This window comes from Equus przewalskii, chromosome 13 (genome assembly GCF_037783145.1).
Source record: "Equus przewalskii isolate Varuska chromosome 13, EquPr2, whole genome shotgun sequence".
In the NCBI taxonomy this organism is placed as follows: domain Eukaryota; kingdom Metazoa; phylum Chordata; class Mammalia; order Perissodactyla; family Equidae; genus Equus; species Equus przewalskii.
The window spans coordinates 19,972,459-19,984,168 of record NC_091843.1 but is presented as its reverse complement, the minus strand read 5'-3'; positions in this window follow the sequence as shown (position 1 = coordinate 19,984,168).

Sequence of the window (11,710 nt, the reverse complement as noted above, 5' to 3'; positions counted from 1 at the left end):
TTTTTAAAAGATGTTTGGCTCGGTGTAGGGCTGGGCAAATATTCAGGACCTGGATACTGGGAGCATGGTCAGAATCCACTTAATCCGACTAATGACTTATCATTCCCCATTATCACTACCACCTGTCTTTGGGAGTCCCTTTTCCTTCCCCAAAACGTTTATTTCAACCGTATGGAAAAGCTGTCCTATAAAAGACATTGACGTGTGCACTCTAAGAGGCATCAAAGCAATGTGAAACCGTGGTTTTGCACTCCAGGATTTCATAGTCCACCTGGGGTAGCCGGACGTGTGTGCATGAAACAGAGAAATTCCAACTCAGACCAGGCTGAATGAAATGCTCACATGTACGTGTTGACTTGAAACAGATGTACCAAAAAGCGATGAAGCTTGAGCTTCAGCAGGCTCCTCTCACTTGCCTGGCCTGTCTGCGTTCCGGGGGGTGGCTGGGAGCTGATGCAAGTTCTAGAAGCAGAGGGGAAGCTGATTGCAAACAGGTAGCAGTTTTATATGAACATTTCTGATAAATTGCTTAAAGAGATCACAAGAATAAAAAGGGCCTGAAATCTCCAGTCTCCTTTTTGTAACCTAATTTTGTATTCATACCTTTGTATTCGTTATTTTATAAAGGGTTTCCTATGCTGTATAAGCCTGGAGTCCCATCACCCTGGACCCGCCTCCGGTTGTGACAGCAGGTCCTGTAGGGGTTCAGAAAGCGTGGATCATGGTGATTTGGGCAACCAAGGCAGGTTTTCAAAAAGCTTGTCTTCATCTAGCCCTTAGTAAAATATAGGATTTGGGTCGGTAGGGAGAATAGGTTGACCATCATCTGGGAACAGAGAAAGCTTCAGGAAAATATTGGTCTACAGATGAAATTTTGAGGAGCAATGTTTTTGACAACAAACAAATATTTTTTTACTTTCTAAAATGGAGATGTGCGTGAAGCACAATGTGCACCAATCTTAAGTGTATTGCTTGATCATTTTTATGGTGCTTAAAACCATGGGACCACACGCAGATCAAGATGTAGAACGTTTCCAGCTCCTCAGAAGTTTCTGAGTGGAAATTCATAATCCCCTCTACCAAGTTTTTCAGAAAGGCAAGGGAGAGCACACTGGGAGTGCTGAATTTGGTATCAGGAGATCATATTTTGTGTTGACCTACTAATGGGTTGGCTGTGCAGAAAAAGATCCAACTCAGAGGGGAGGAGAGTTACCTCTCCTCCTTTCCTCGCCCTAGCAGGCACCCTAGCACCCTGAGAGCAAGGTCCAGCTTTATGTGTGAGTGGCAAAAAGTGTCATCTATTATCTAGATGGTGACTTGCAATTCCCTGATGCCTGCAGGTCCCCCATTTGGGTCATAACTTTGGGCCAACTGTTACCTTTGGCGTTTGGTTCTTAGAAAAATCAAATTTGCCACATTCAGTCTGTAAGGGGTGTCCCATCATGTTCCAACAACTTTCTTTAAATTTTGCTAATCAGTAGCTTTCTTCTCTGGGTGGAATGAGACACCCAGGCTCCTGATGAAGGGTGGAGGAGAGTAAGAGAGCTCTAAGAGGGAAACAGAGCAGGGCAAGGGATGGCGAGTGCAGGTCATAGACAACTCCAGCGCTGCCACATGCCAAGGCTGCCCCTGTGAGCCAGGCTGGTTGAAGCCCCCTCCTGGAGGAGAAAAGGTAAAAAGGAAAGCAAAATCCATACAAGGCCCTCCCCCTGGCCCCTCCTCTTCTGTCTCTTCTGTGTCACTAACCTTGAATGCCCTACGGGAGCCAATTACAGTATTCTAATGAACCCCATTTCCAATAACTGCATTTGGCGGGCATGTTACCTCCTCATCCACACGCCACCACCTCATCTCAGATCACCTTTCCCAGCAAAGAAGCTGCCTGCCTGGTGCTTGCTGGCTGGCTGGGCATCTCTCTGCTGTCACCAGGGACAGGGGCCATAAGGATGGCTGTGGGAATACTCGCGTTTGCAGAATGCAAAGGACTGTTGACCACACCAGCAGGGATATAAACCAGTCAGGTTGGTGGCTTTGGACAGACCTGCTTGAAATTGTCTTTGGGGACCAAAATGAAAAACCACTTTTTAAAAAAGCTCCTGTGACCTAGATATGATTATGGAGAAGGGGTAAAGTGTAGTAGTCAAGAGCATAGGCATTGGAGTTAGGAAGACTTACCTGAGATAAATGTCTCTGTCACTTAGCAGCTGTGTGACCTCCAGCAAGTTCCTTAATTCCTGAAATAATCCTCAGTTTTGCCATCTATAAAACGGGAGTAATAATAGTCCCTGCCTTGTAGGCTGGTTATAAATGTTTAAAGAATAGTGTATGCAAAGCGCTTAGCATTTCTTCTTGGCTCTCTGACTAAAATGGAGCTATTGTTATTCTAATTCAGCATGGTCTAATAAAGATGGAAATAAATATAAAGAACATGGATTCTTGTCATTCACCAGCAAAGCCTTGCCCCTCCTGCTGGCTCTGCTCTTGTCTCTGCCCAAGTCTGGTCCCAGGACTCTTCTCAGCACTGTGGTGTGCACATCTGTTCTGTGCAGTCATTACAAAGTGTGCGATAAATCTCCACATGCTTGAGGTAAACTCAAGTAAAGGGAAATAAAGGTACGTTTTTAACATGACATACATGTATATGTACATTGTAGCTATGCAAATGCATACAAAGGCGTTGACCGTGGTCTTCCCCAGGTAAGGGGTGGGAATGATGAGGGTAGAGCAGGAAGGGACATAATTTCACAATTTACTCTGACTACTCCCATTTTGTCCAAATCTCTCAAAACAACAGGGTATTCAGGCATTTCTTTTGCAATAAAAAACAAATAATAAAGATGTGTTTGAGTGGTCCAAAGTTAAAGGTTGTGGTATTGTTGTTGTTCGGGGTCTTAGGTCCCCCATACCCTGCAGCTCCCCTCCCACATTGAGCCACTCCACACCCAACTCAGGCAAAGCAAAACAGCCACCTTTCACCACGCCACCACTTGTCACAACCTGTTCTTTCTTGCAGGTTCACAAGAGATGGTATCTCTCAAGCCTCTGACCCTCTACCCATTGATTATAAGGATTTGGGAATTTTATAATCCTTTATAGTGTTTTCCAAATAGTGAGAAAGAAGGAAAGGGAGAGAGAGGTTGTCTCCAAATTGTTTGTAAAGAAAATCAAGATTTACAAATAGATAATTTGGAAAGTGACTATTGTCTTTGTATGAACAGTCAAGAATATATCAAAACATTTCTTTAACTATTTGGCTCCTTTATCCATGGTTGTGTCTTATTCCTGCTCGTTAGCCACAAGAAGGAGACTGGCAAGCAGTGTTGGGCAGTTAAAGATCAGTACCAAATGCAGCTGAACGTTGTCAGTGCCAGGCCAAGTCAGTGAGACGTAAGAATGGGTCTGCAGAAATCTGGTGGGAATGCCCCCTGCATAGTGCTTTTTGCAGTTTGCAATTATCCGTAGTCCCCACTTATCCATGGAGGATACGTTCCAAGACCCCCAGTGGATGCCTGAAGCTGTGGATAGTGCCGCTGAACCCTATATATACTATGTTTTCTCCTATACATACATACCTATGATAAAGTTTAATTTATAAATTAGGGTAAGAGTTTAACAATAACTAATAATAAAATAGAACAATTATAACAATATACTGTAATAAAAGTTACCATAGATCTTAGCAACTTCAGCATACAATTTTTTTTTTCTTTTCTTATTAAGTTGAGAACCTTCACCTTTTCACTTAAAGGAAGCACTTTACGGCTTTCCTTTGGCATCTCCAAATTGCCAGCATCTCTGCTCTTGCACTTTGAGACCACTAAGTAAAATAAGGGTTACTTGAACACAAGCACTGCGATATGGTGACAGTCAATCTGATAACCAAGACAACTACTACGCGACTAGCAGGTGGGTAGCATATAAGTGTAGATCTGCTGGACAAAGGGATGATTCACATCCTGGGCAGTACGGAGATATCTTGAGATTTCATCATCCTACTCAGAATGGCACACAATTTAAAATTTGTGAGTAGTTTATTTCTGGAATTTTCCATTTAATATTTTTGCATCACGACTGATGGCTGATGGATCATGTGGATGGATCACTTGGTAACTGAAACCACAGAAAGCAACACCACGGATAAGGGAGGACTACTCTACATTCAAAGTCGGTAGAGAAATTAGCATCTGTGTTAGGGAGCTGACGTTCTATCTGGCCCTCTATGTTTGTGAAAGAGATCACAAGTCTCTTAAAGTGCTTGTTGTCTGGAGGGGAGAGAAGACTGAATCCAAGAGCCTTGGTGCCTGACACAGGTCTGGCTCAGGGTGAGAAGCTGAACTCAGAAAGATGAGAGGAAGATGACAGCTCTCATAAGCAGAGAGTCACCCCTCCTCTCCCGACCCTCCAGTGGCCCTGCCTTCCTGACCTAGCAAGTTTGCACAGGCTGTTCCTTAAGCCTCAAACACTCTTCCCCCAATTCGTTGCTTCACTGACACCTGCTTACCCTTCAGATTTCAGTTGCTAAGTCCCCTGCTCGGGGATGTCGTCCTTGACCTAGTGAATGTCCACTTATAAATTACTCCCTTCTTATCTCTTCTCATAAACCCAAGTAATTTTCCTTCACAGCACTTATCAATCACAATTTGTAATCACATATTAATTTGTCAGTTGAATTTACTTAGTATCTTTCTTCCCCAGATTATTAAGCCTTTTGAGTGTGGGACTCTTAATTGTTTTATCTCTCTGTTCAGTGTTTAGCACAGAGTCTGGAGTATAGTAGATGTTCAATAAATACTTGTTGGATGAAATGGTAAATTAACTAAATAATTGAATGGATCAATTACTGTAGGTATCTTATTACGAATGATTATAAGTCTTTACTCTTCTACTCCATCTTCCTGAAGGCTATTTTTCTCCATTTATTCAAATCTTCTTCAGACTCACAACCCAATAATGGTGATGGGGATAATGTCTATGATGTTAAACACCTTCTGGACTCTGCACCGGGAATTACATATATATATATAATTTTATTCGATTTTTGTAACTCTATTGTTGTTATCAAATATCAAAGGGTAGGCACTCAAAGATCTTCCAGGGATGCAACGTTTCAGCAATCTATACCTGGGAGCCCCAGGTTTTCTGGGGAATTGAAACAGTGAGGACAGTGGCTCGGCTCTTTGTGATCTGCACGTGGCGTCTCTCTAGTACGTCTGTATTTTAAGCTGAAGGGCAGTTGCTGCGGCTTTCTTGCTTCTGTAATTCTCTCCAGCACTCTGAAACTGCTGGATTCTGCTGAGGAGGGAAAAGCAGAGAGATTTGTTATTGCTTTTCTGATGCATTCCGTTACTTGGTCCTTGGGGGGTTATAGGTAGAGAAGAAGCTGAGATATACCGTAGCCCCAACCTATTAATATGTAAGGTGGGTGGTGGAGAAAGTAGTATGTCTCATGAGGCAGTAAAAATTGTTCTTCCCACCCCCATTCATGCACTTCATCCCCATCTTTGCCACACGCTCCCAAAGTACCAAGGTGAGAGGAAACCTTGTCCTCAGAGGTGAATCTGCTGTGTGCAGGCAGCCCTGGCCACAAAGTTCAGGATCTACTCTGAGAGCCTCAGTTTTCTCACCTCTAAAATGGACATAAGAATATTTCATATTCCATAGAGTTTCGTGAGGATTCAATGAGACAATGTGTATGAAACTTTCACATGGTGCCTGGTACAACATCACATTTTCAACACCCATTAGTTATCATTTGTATTGTTTATTTACTAAATGCCTAAAGTCAGGCATCAGTCTACATTCAAACCCGGATCTTTCTGATTCCTGTGTTCTTTTCAAATCACCCTGATCAATTACAGGACTGTTTGCCTGCACTGGGAACAGAGAGTGGGGAATAGGGAAGATTAATTAAGAAAGAGTCATAAAAAAAATTCACTGAATATCGAATGGATGTAATATTAACATACATAATTACTTCTCAACTTCAGAAGCTATAATATCAAAGATAAAAATCATGTCAGCTTCAATCTTTTTCTCATTGTAGATTCAGACCATTACATTAATGACTAACTTTCTGAGCTGTACAATTTTCTCTTGGAAAGACACCTTTTTTGGGAGCTTAAGCACAAAAGCCCATTCCCAGGCACACCCTGGACGTGAGGGAGGGAAGGGAAAGTCTCTGTTGAGGCCGCACACCCCCCTCCCACCGCGGTGATTGTCTGTGGGTCTACTTCCTTTGTGAGGAAACAAAAGCAATTAATCACACAGACAGCCAAGCCTTGCTTTTGGCCGGGCTGCGGAGTTGGCTCCCAGGACTTCACTGGGAGCTGGGAGGCCTGAGCGAGTGACCCCATGGGTGTCCGTGGTTCCGAGACTGCTCCAGTAATCGCCAGCTTACGGGGTGTAGGCTCGTTCCTAGAGAAGAGGTCCCTAAGTATCTTGAAATTAGGGCTCTGTTCATTTTTTTCAAAGGCCCTCACTTCCACCTCTCCCTCCTTGGCCCTCTGGCCTGAACTTTCCATCTGACTGATGGTAACAGGGTCTGTGGGAACCACAACTTGGAACCCGTTCCCTGGAACTAAGTCAGGGCCTCCTCCTGAGAGAAAAGAAATGAGAAATGTCCTGGGGATTTTTGCCATATAGGATGCAAGCATAACATCCTTCTAGGTTCTCCTTTTTCAGGTCCTCAGGATAGAATCAAGGCAAGGAGGAGGACCCTATTTCTCAGATGCGATGCGAAGGAGCTTGCACAAGGTCAAAATTGCTACCAAATGGAACTAGAAGTTAAGTGTTCTAACTCCCTATAGCCTGCTGAGACAATGAAAAGAATGGGAGGAAAAGAAGGCAGTTTGGCTTTTTTCCGTTTTTTCTTATTTTTCTTTTCTTTTGGTGCCCATCCCTCCTTCCAGGCCCTCCTGCCCCTTTCCTCTTCCCTTTCTTTACGTGTCCAGTTCTGTCACTCTGGCTGCTCAGAGCACCCTCTTCCTGAAGCAGCATCTCTTCCTGGACCTGTCTCCTCTTCCTACTAGTTTGCTGAGTCAAACTAATTATGGGAGCATAATTTTCTATTTGTTCGTCCTTTGCCCCATCACACAAAAATGCAGATAAGTTTAAGATGGGGTGACTTATTACTGAGGCCAAATAAAATTAAGTCCTCAAAAGACTGACAATATTTTTGGAGAGTAGCTGAAACTGCTGTTTCTGGAACAGTCTGTGTGATTCCACTTGGGAGAGGTAAGCCCTGAATACTGAGGTGATCTGCACAGAGAAAATAAACAGTGCTCTTTTTCTCTTCAAATCTAGTTTACCCTTGACTCAGGGCAAATGTAAAAATGGAAACTCATGTACTATATGTTCAAATATTGAACATGGAGTTCAAATATAACTCCAGCTATCTATTAAATGAAAGTTTCTCCTCCTAATTTGACAAATATATTTCCATAACATCCTAACATGTGTTCTAATTTAGAATTCTTGGAGTCCTTGAAATTAGCTTCAGAATGTGGAAAAGCAAGGAGAGTTGACCCACGGTGCCTGGTCCTCAGTCTGCCTTCCTTCTCTTCACACACTCAATGCTGTCCTACACTGTGAGGGCCTCAGGTACACTATAGATCCCCTGGTCTTAGTCCATTACCCCAACAGCTGCCTCTGCTCAGGCCCTGTGATGCATATATCTGTGCATATGCTCCCACAGGAGAACAGACTAGGAGAATAGATCTATTCAGACTCTGGGGGTGAGCTCAGAGTCATTTGACAGAAAATGCCAAGGTCCTTGGTACCCAGAATATGTGGCATAGGCTCCAGACAGGCATATTTCCATGGCCCTGTGGGCAAGGTTCAGGGGGGCACCTTCTAAAGCTCAGAGCCTAGGGCAGGATTCGTCTTGCCTAAGTCTAATGACAGTACTAACCTAAAGGGCAGATATTCCCTGTTACACGCATGTATTTGTAATCGAGCTGCTTCTCATGTGGCAAACTCTACACAGGATGCTCTAACTTGTTTAACTCCAGAGACCGCTGATTTAACAATGGTTAATGAGTCTTCTGTGCAAAAGGTGGGAGTAACAAATGAGTTCACAATAGGATAGGTGACCCCTCCTGGATAGCACTGACTAGTACGTAGTAGAAACTTAATAATTGCATTATGTGTAGATAAATGAATGACCCACTGGAATTTTATAAACGGTTTCATATATGGAAGGAGTTACCACTGGTGGAAATTTCAAATACTAATAGCAAATGAAAGAAATTTTGATTGATTTGTGAACTTTAAAAGACCCTGCTTATTAAAGGTGACCCCTCTATGTAAGCTGAAAATAGAACCTATTTCTAGACTAGAACCCATGAAGCATTCGTGGCTACACCCAGAGCCCAGACAAGATATGCATGATGCTACTGAATATAATATTTTTCAAAGCAGGATTTCTGAACCTATTGTCACTATTGACATTTGGGGCAGGATCATTCTTTGTTGTGGGGGACTGTCCTGTGCATTGTAGGATGTTTAGCAGCATGCTTGACTTCTACCCCCCAGATGCCAGTAGCTTTGCCTTCTAGTAATGACAACCAAAAGGATCATCAGACATTGAAAAATGTTCCCTGTGGGGCAAAATGGACCCCAGTTAAAAACCAGTTCTTAAAGGAACTGATTCTAGGTAGGTTGGCATCATCTGCACACAGCCAGGGTTAACACCAAGCAGAAATCACAGCAGCCTTCAGTTGCACCCAGATTTATTGTTAAAGGAAAATGAGAGTCAGGGGAAGCCAAACTAATGCTGTAGTTTGCTTTGTTTCATCAGTGTCTAAGATCGTATAACAAATGGTGATTTTACGCTAAAAAATGAAAACGTAGAGTAATGATGTTTAAATCTCTTATAGCAATAGCTCTACTAATTTCAGTTCTTTGTTTCTTTAGTGCTAGGGAATGAGCCAGAGTGGATATGCTAAAAGTTCAAGCGTAGAATGAGATAAACACAGGATCAGAAAGCATATGCAAAAGCATCTCTACTCGAGCCTCACATCAGCTCCCTTGGTGGATTCTGGAAAGGGTTATGCGGTAGAGAGGGAGCCCCTCATTTCCATGGATGCTCCCTAGGCCTTTTTCCTCCTACTGCTCCTTCCACCTCTGCTACAGAAACAGGAAGTTCCTCTGCTATGGAAACAGGAAGCTGTGACTTAGTGTCTTAGTGGTATGCACATGTATGCCTATCATGACTTCCTGAAACTAGGACTCCGTGAACTATCAGCCTGTGTGGCTGCAAATGTTATTTTGGGTCCAATCCCCAGCTCCCCCCCAAGCCCTACCCCTGCCCCAGGATACAATTAGCCATGCTTACTTGTGTTACAAGGATGAAAATTATTTATGCATGAGAACACACAATTTTGCCTCTTCCCCACTTTTCCTGAGCAGGAGAGGATTATTTCTTGCTAAGATAGCTTCCAGAACCTTTTGTTGTTGTTGAGAATCTAGTTAGTAAAATTAAAGAAGGAGCTAATTTAGACTGCATAATAAAGAGCAAGATTAGGTAGGGGATGGAAGAGCTACATTGACTGTGAATCTGTGAAAATGCCTAGAAGAAGAAAAGGAGGGAGAGAGAGATTTGGGGAAATAGTTGCCATACATGTGGAGCAGGCTATTGATGGTCAAAATATTTTTAATTAAAAAAAAATTTTAATTTAATTTTTTAATTTTTAAAGTTTTTTTAGGTGTTTCACCACATATTAAGATTACTTGGAGTAAATAATAGAAGTTCTTTAAATTAAAGTTTAGCTACAGAATTGAGTTTTCAAAAAATTTAGATAACACGATGTCAAGACTGAGCCATGTGGGCTCAGGGCTAATTCATAGGCTCCAGTTGGAAGTGACTGATTGTAGTAACTTCCCTGTCAGACTAATCTTCACACCTAGTGTGAAGCCAAATTCTACGTCAAGTTCCTCTCTTTATTTGGTGGTTTGGACGAGAGAGCTGAGGAAAGATTTGTCAGTCGATACACAATCCACCAAATCATTCATTAAATACAAATTCATTATATGACATGATTGTACCGTGTGAGATTCTGGTGACACAAAGAAGAGGGAGACAAAGTTCCTACTCTCGGAGAGCTTATGGTCTATGAGAACACACAATTAAATAAATTGTGTAATTAAATAATTTGGTAACAGATACATATGGTAACCCGTGTATAAGTTAAATGTGTACAGTCAAATGAACTTGGTATTTTCATAACAACAGAACTTATTCCAAAATTGTACATAGCCTTCTGTAGAATTATTAAGATTTGTAGAAGTTTCCAACTGAATTAGATTAGTGTATATAGTGTGAATAACTTCATTAGAACTACTCCAGTCCTCACAATTTTTGGACATCTCTAAAATAACAGGATTCAGAAAAATGTTTATTACATTCTGTACTTTCCTTGCTAAATCTGATACGGCTCCAGTAATGAACAACACATCCTTCTGAAATAATGACTCAGACTCAGAATCAACACAATTTCAGGAGCAGGACAGGCTGATGAGAAAATGCCTCACTCTGATGCCTGTCCTCCATTGTGTTTCAGCCTGATGCCACATCAAACTCAAAGTCCTTTAATGATCCTTAAACTAAACGTAGGAAGGAGCCTTCTGACTATCTTCCCCTCTGGGTCTGGGGACATGTTATATTCCATTAGCAGCCTCTCTGATTTTTCATCTAAAGCTCTTCCCTTGCCTTGGATATTGGCTAACATTTTCCACTGGTCAGAAACTTTGTTTATACAGCTGATCAAGTTAACGGTTCATCTCCTCTGCTCTGTAGGCACTCCAATTCTACCGTCATCATAACTAGGATTGGTTATTTTCCTTGGCAGAATTATTTCAGTAATACAAGATAACCAAATTGGATTGGTGATCGATTAGTTTGTTCAGTACTCATTCCAGTAAATAAAACCAACCAGGCTCCAAATGGTTGAACTGCTATTGCAGTAGAGACGCAATGTGAATCAAAGCTTAGCGACCTCAGGGAATTTCATAAAATCCTACTCTGCAACCGGATGATTGTCCTGTAATATGTACCGTATACCAAAGACCTGTATATTTCAGCCTGTCTCGGCAGCAATGGCTAGTTTCGGTGATTTGTAGATGAGAAATACCACCGTTTATAAAAATTGCCTTTGAAAACCACTTGACAGAGAGGAGTCCAGAGGCCTAAATATTGCTGCTCCAAAATGGTTAATAGCTGCTCATTTTTCTATTTCCATTTCTGTATAAAATGCTGACATGGAAAGAATTCGGAAGGTCATCGTAATTTTTGCATTGATGAACAGAAGATTGAGCGTTGAATCATAAATAAATAAACTTAGTTTTTGCATATTTTTTGTTTGAGGGGAAAAGATACATTTTTTAAAAAAAGAAAATTTGATAGAAGCCTCACAGTTCAGTCTACAAAATATAATAAAAAATTTAACAATAAACTTCAAAATATATTTTTAAAAAAAGCCCAAGTTTTGGAGAGAGCTTTGCCACAGACTTGCTACGTAGCTTAAGATATCTTGTTTTACACTTTCATTTCCAGTAGAATAAAAGCAATAATGGCCCTATCTACATCACAGAGTTATCATGAGAGCCAAATAGAACATTGGATGTGGAAGTGCTTTCTCAAGTCTCAAAAGGTGTTAGAAAACATGGGACTGCCACAGGGTTCCTCAAACGGTGGGAAGCATCACTGGTGGGA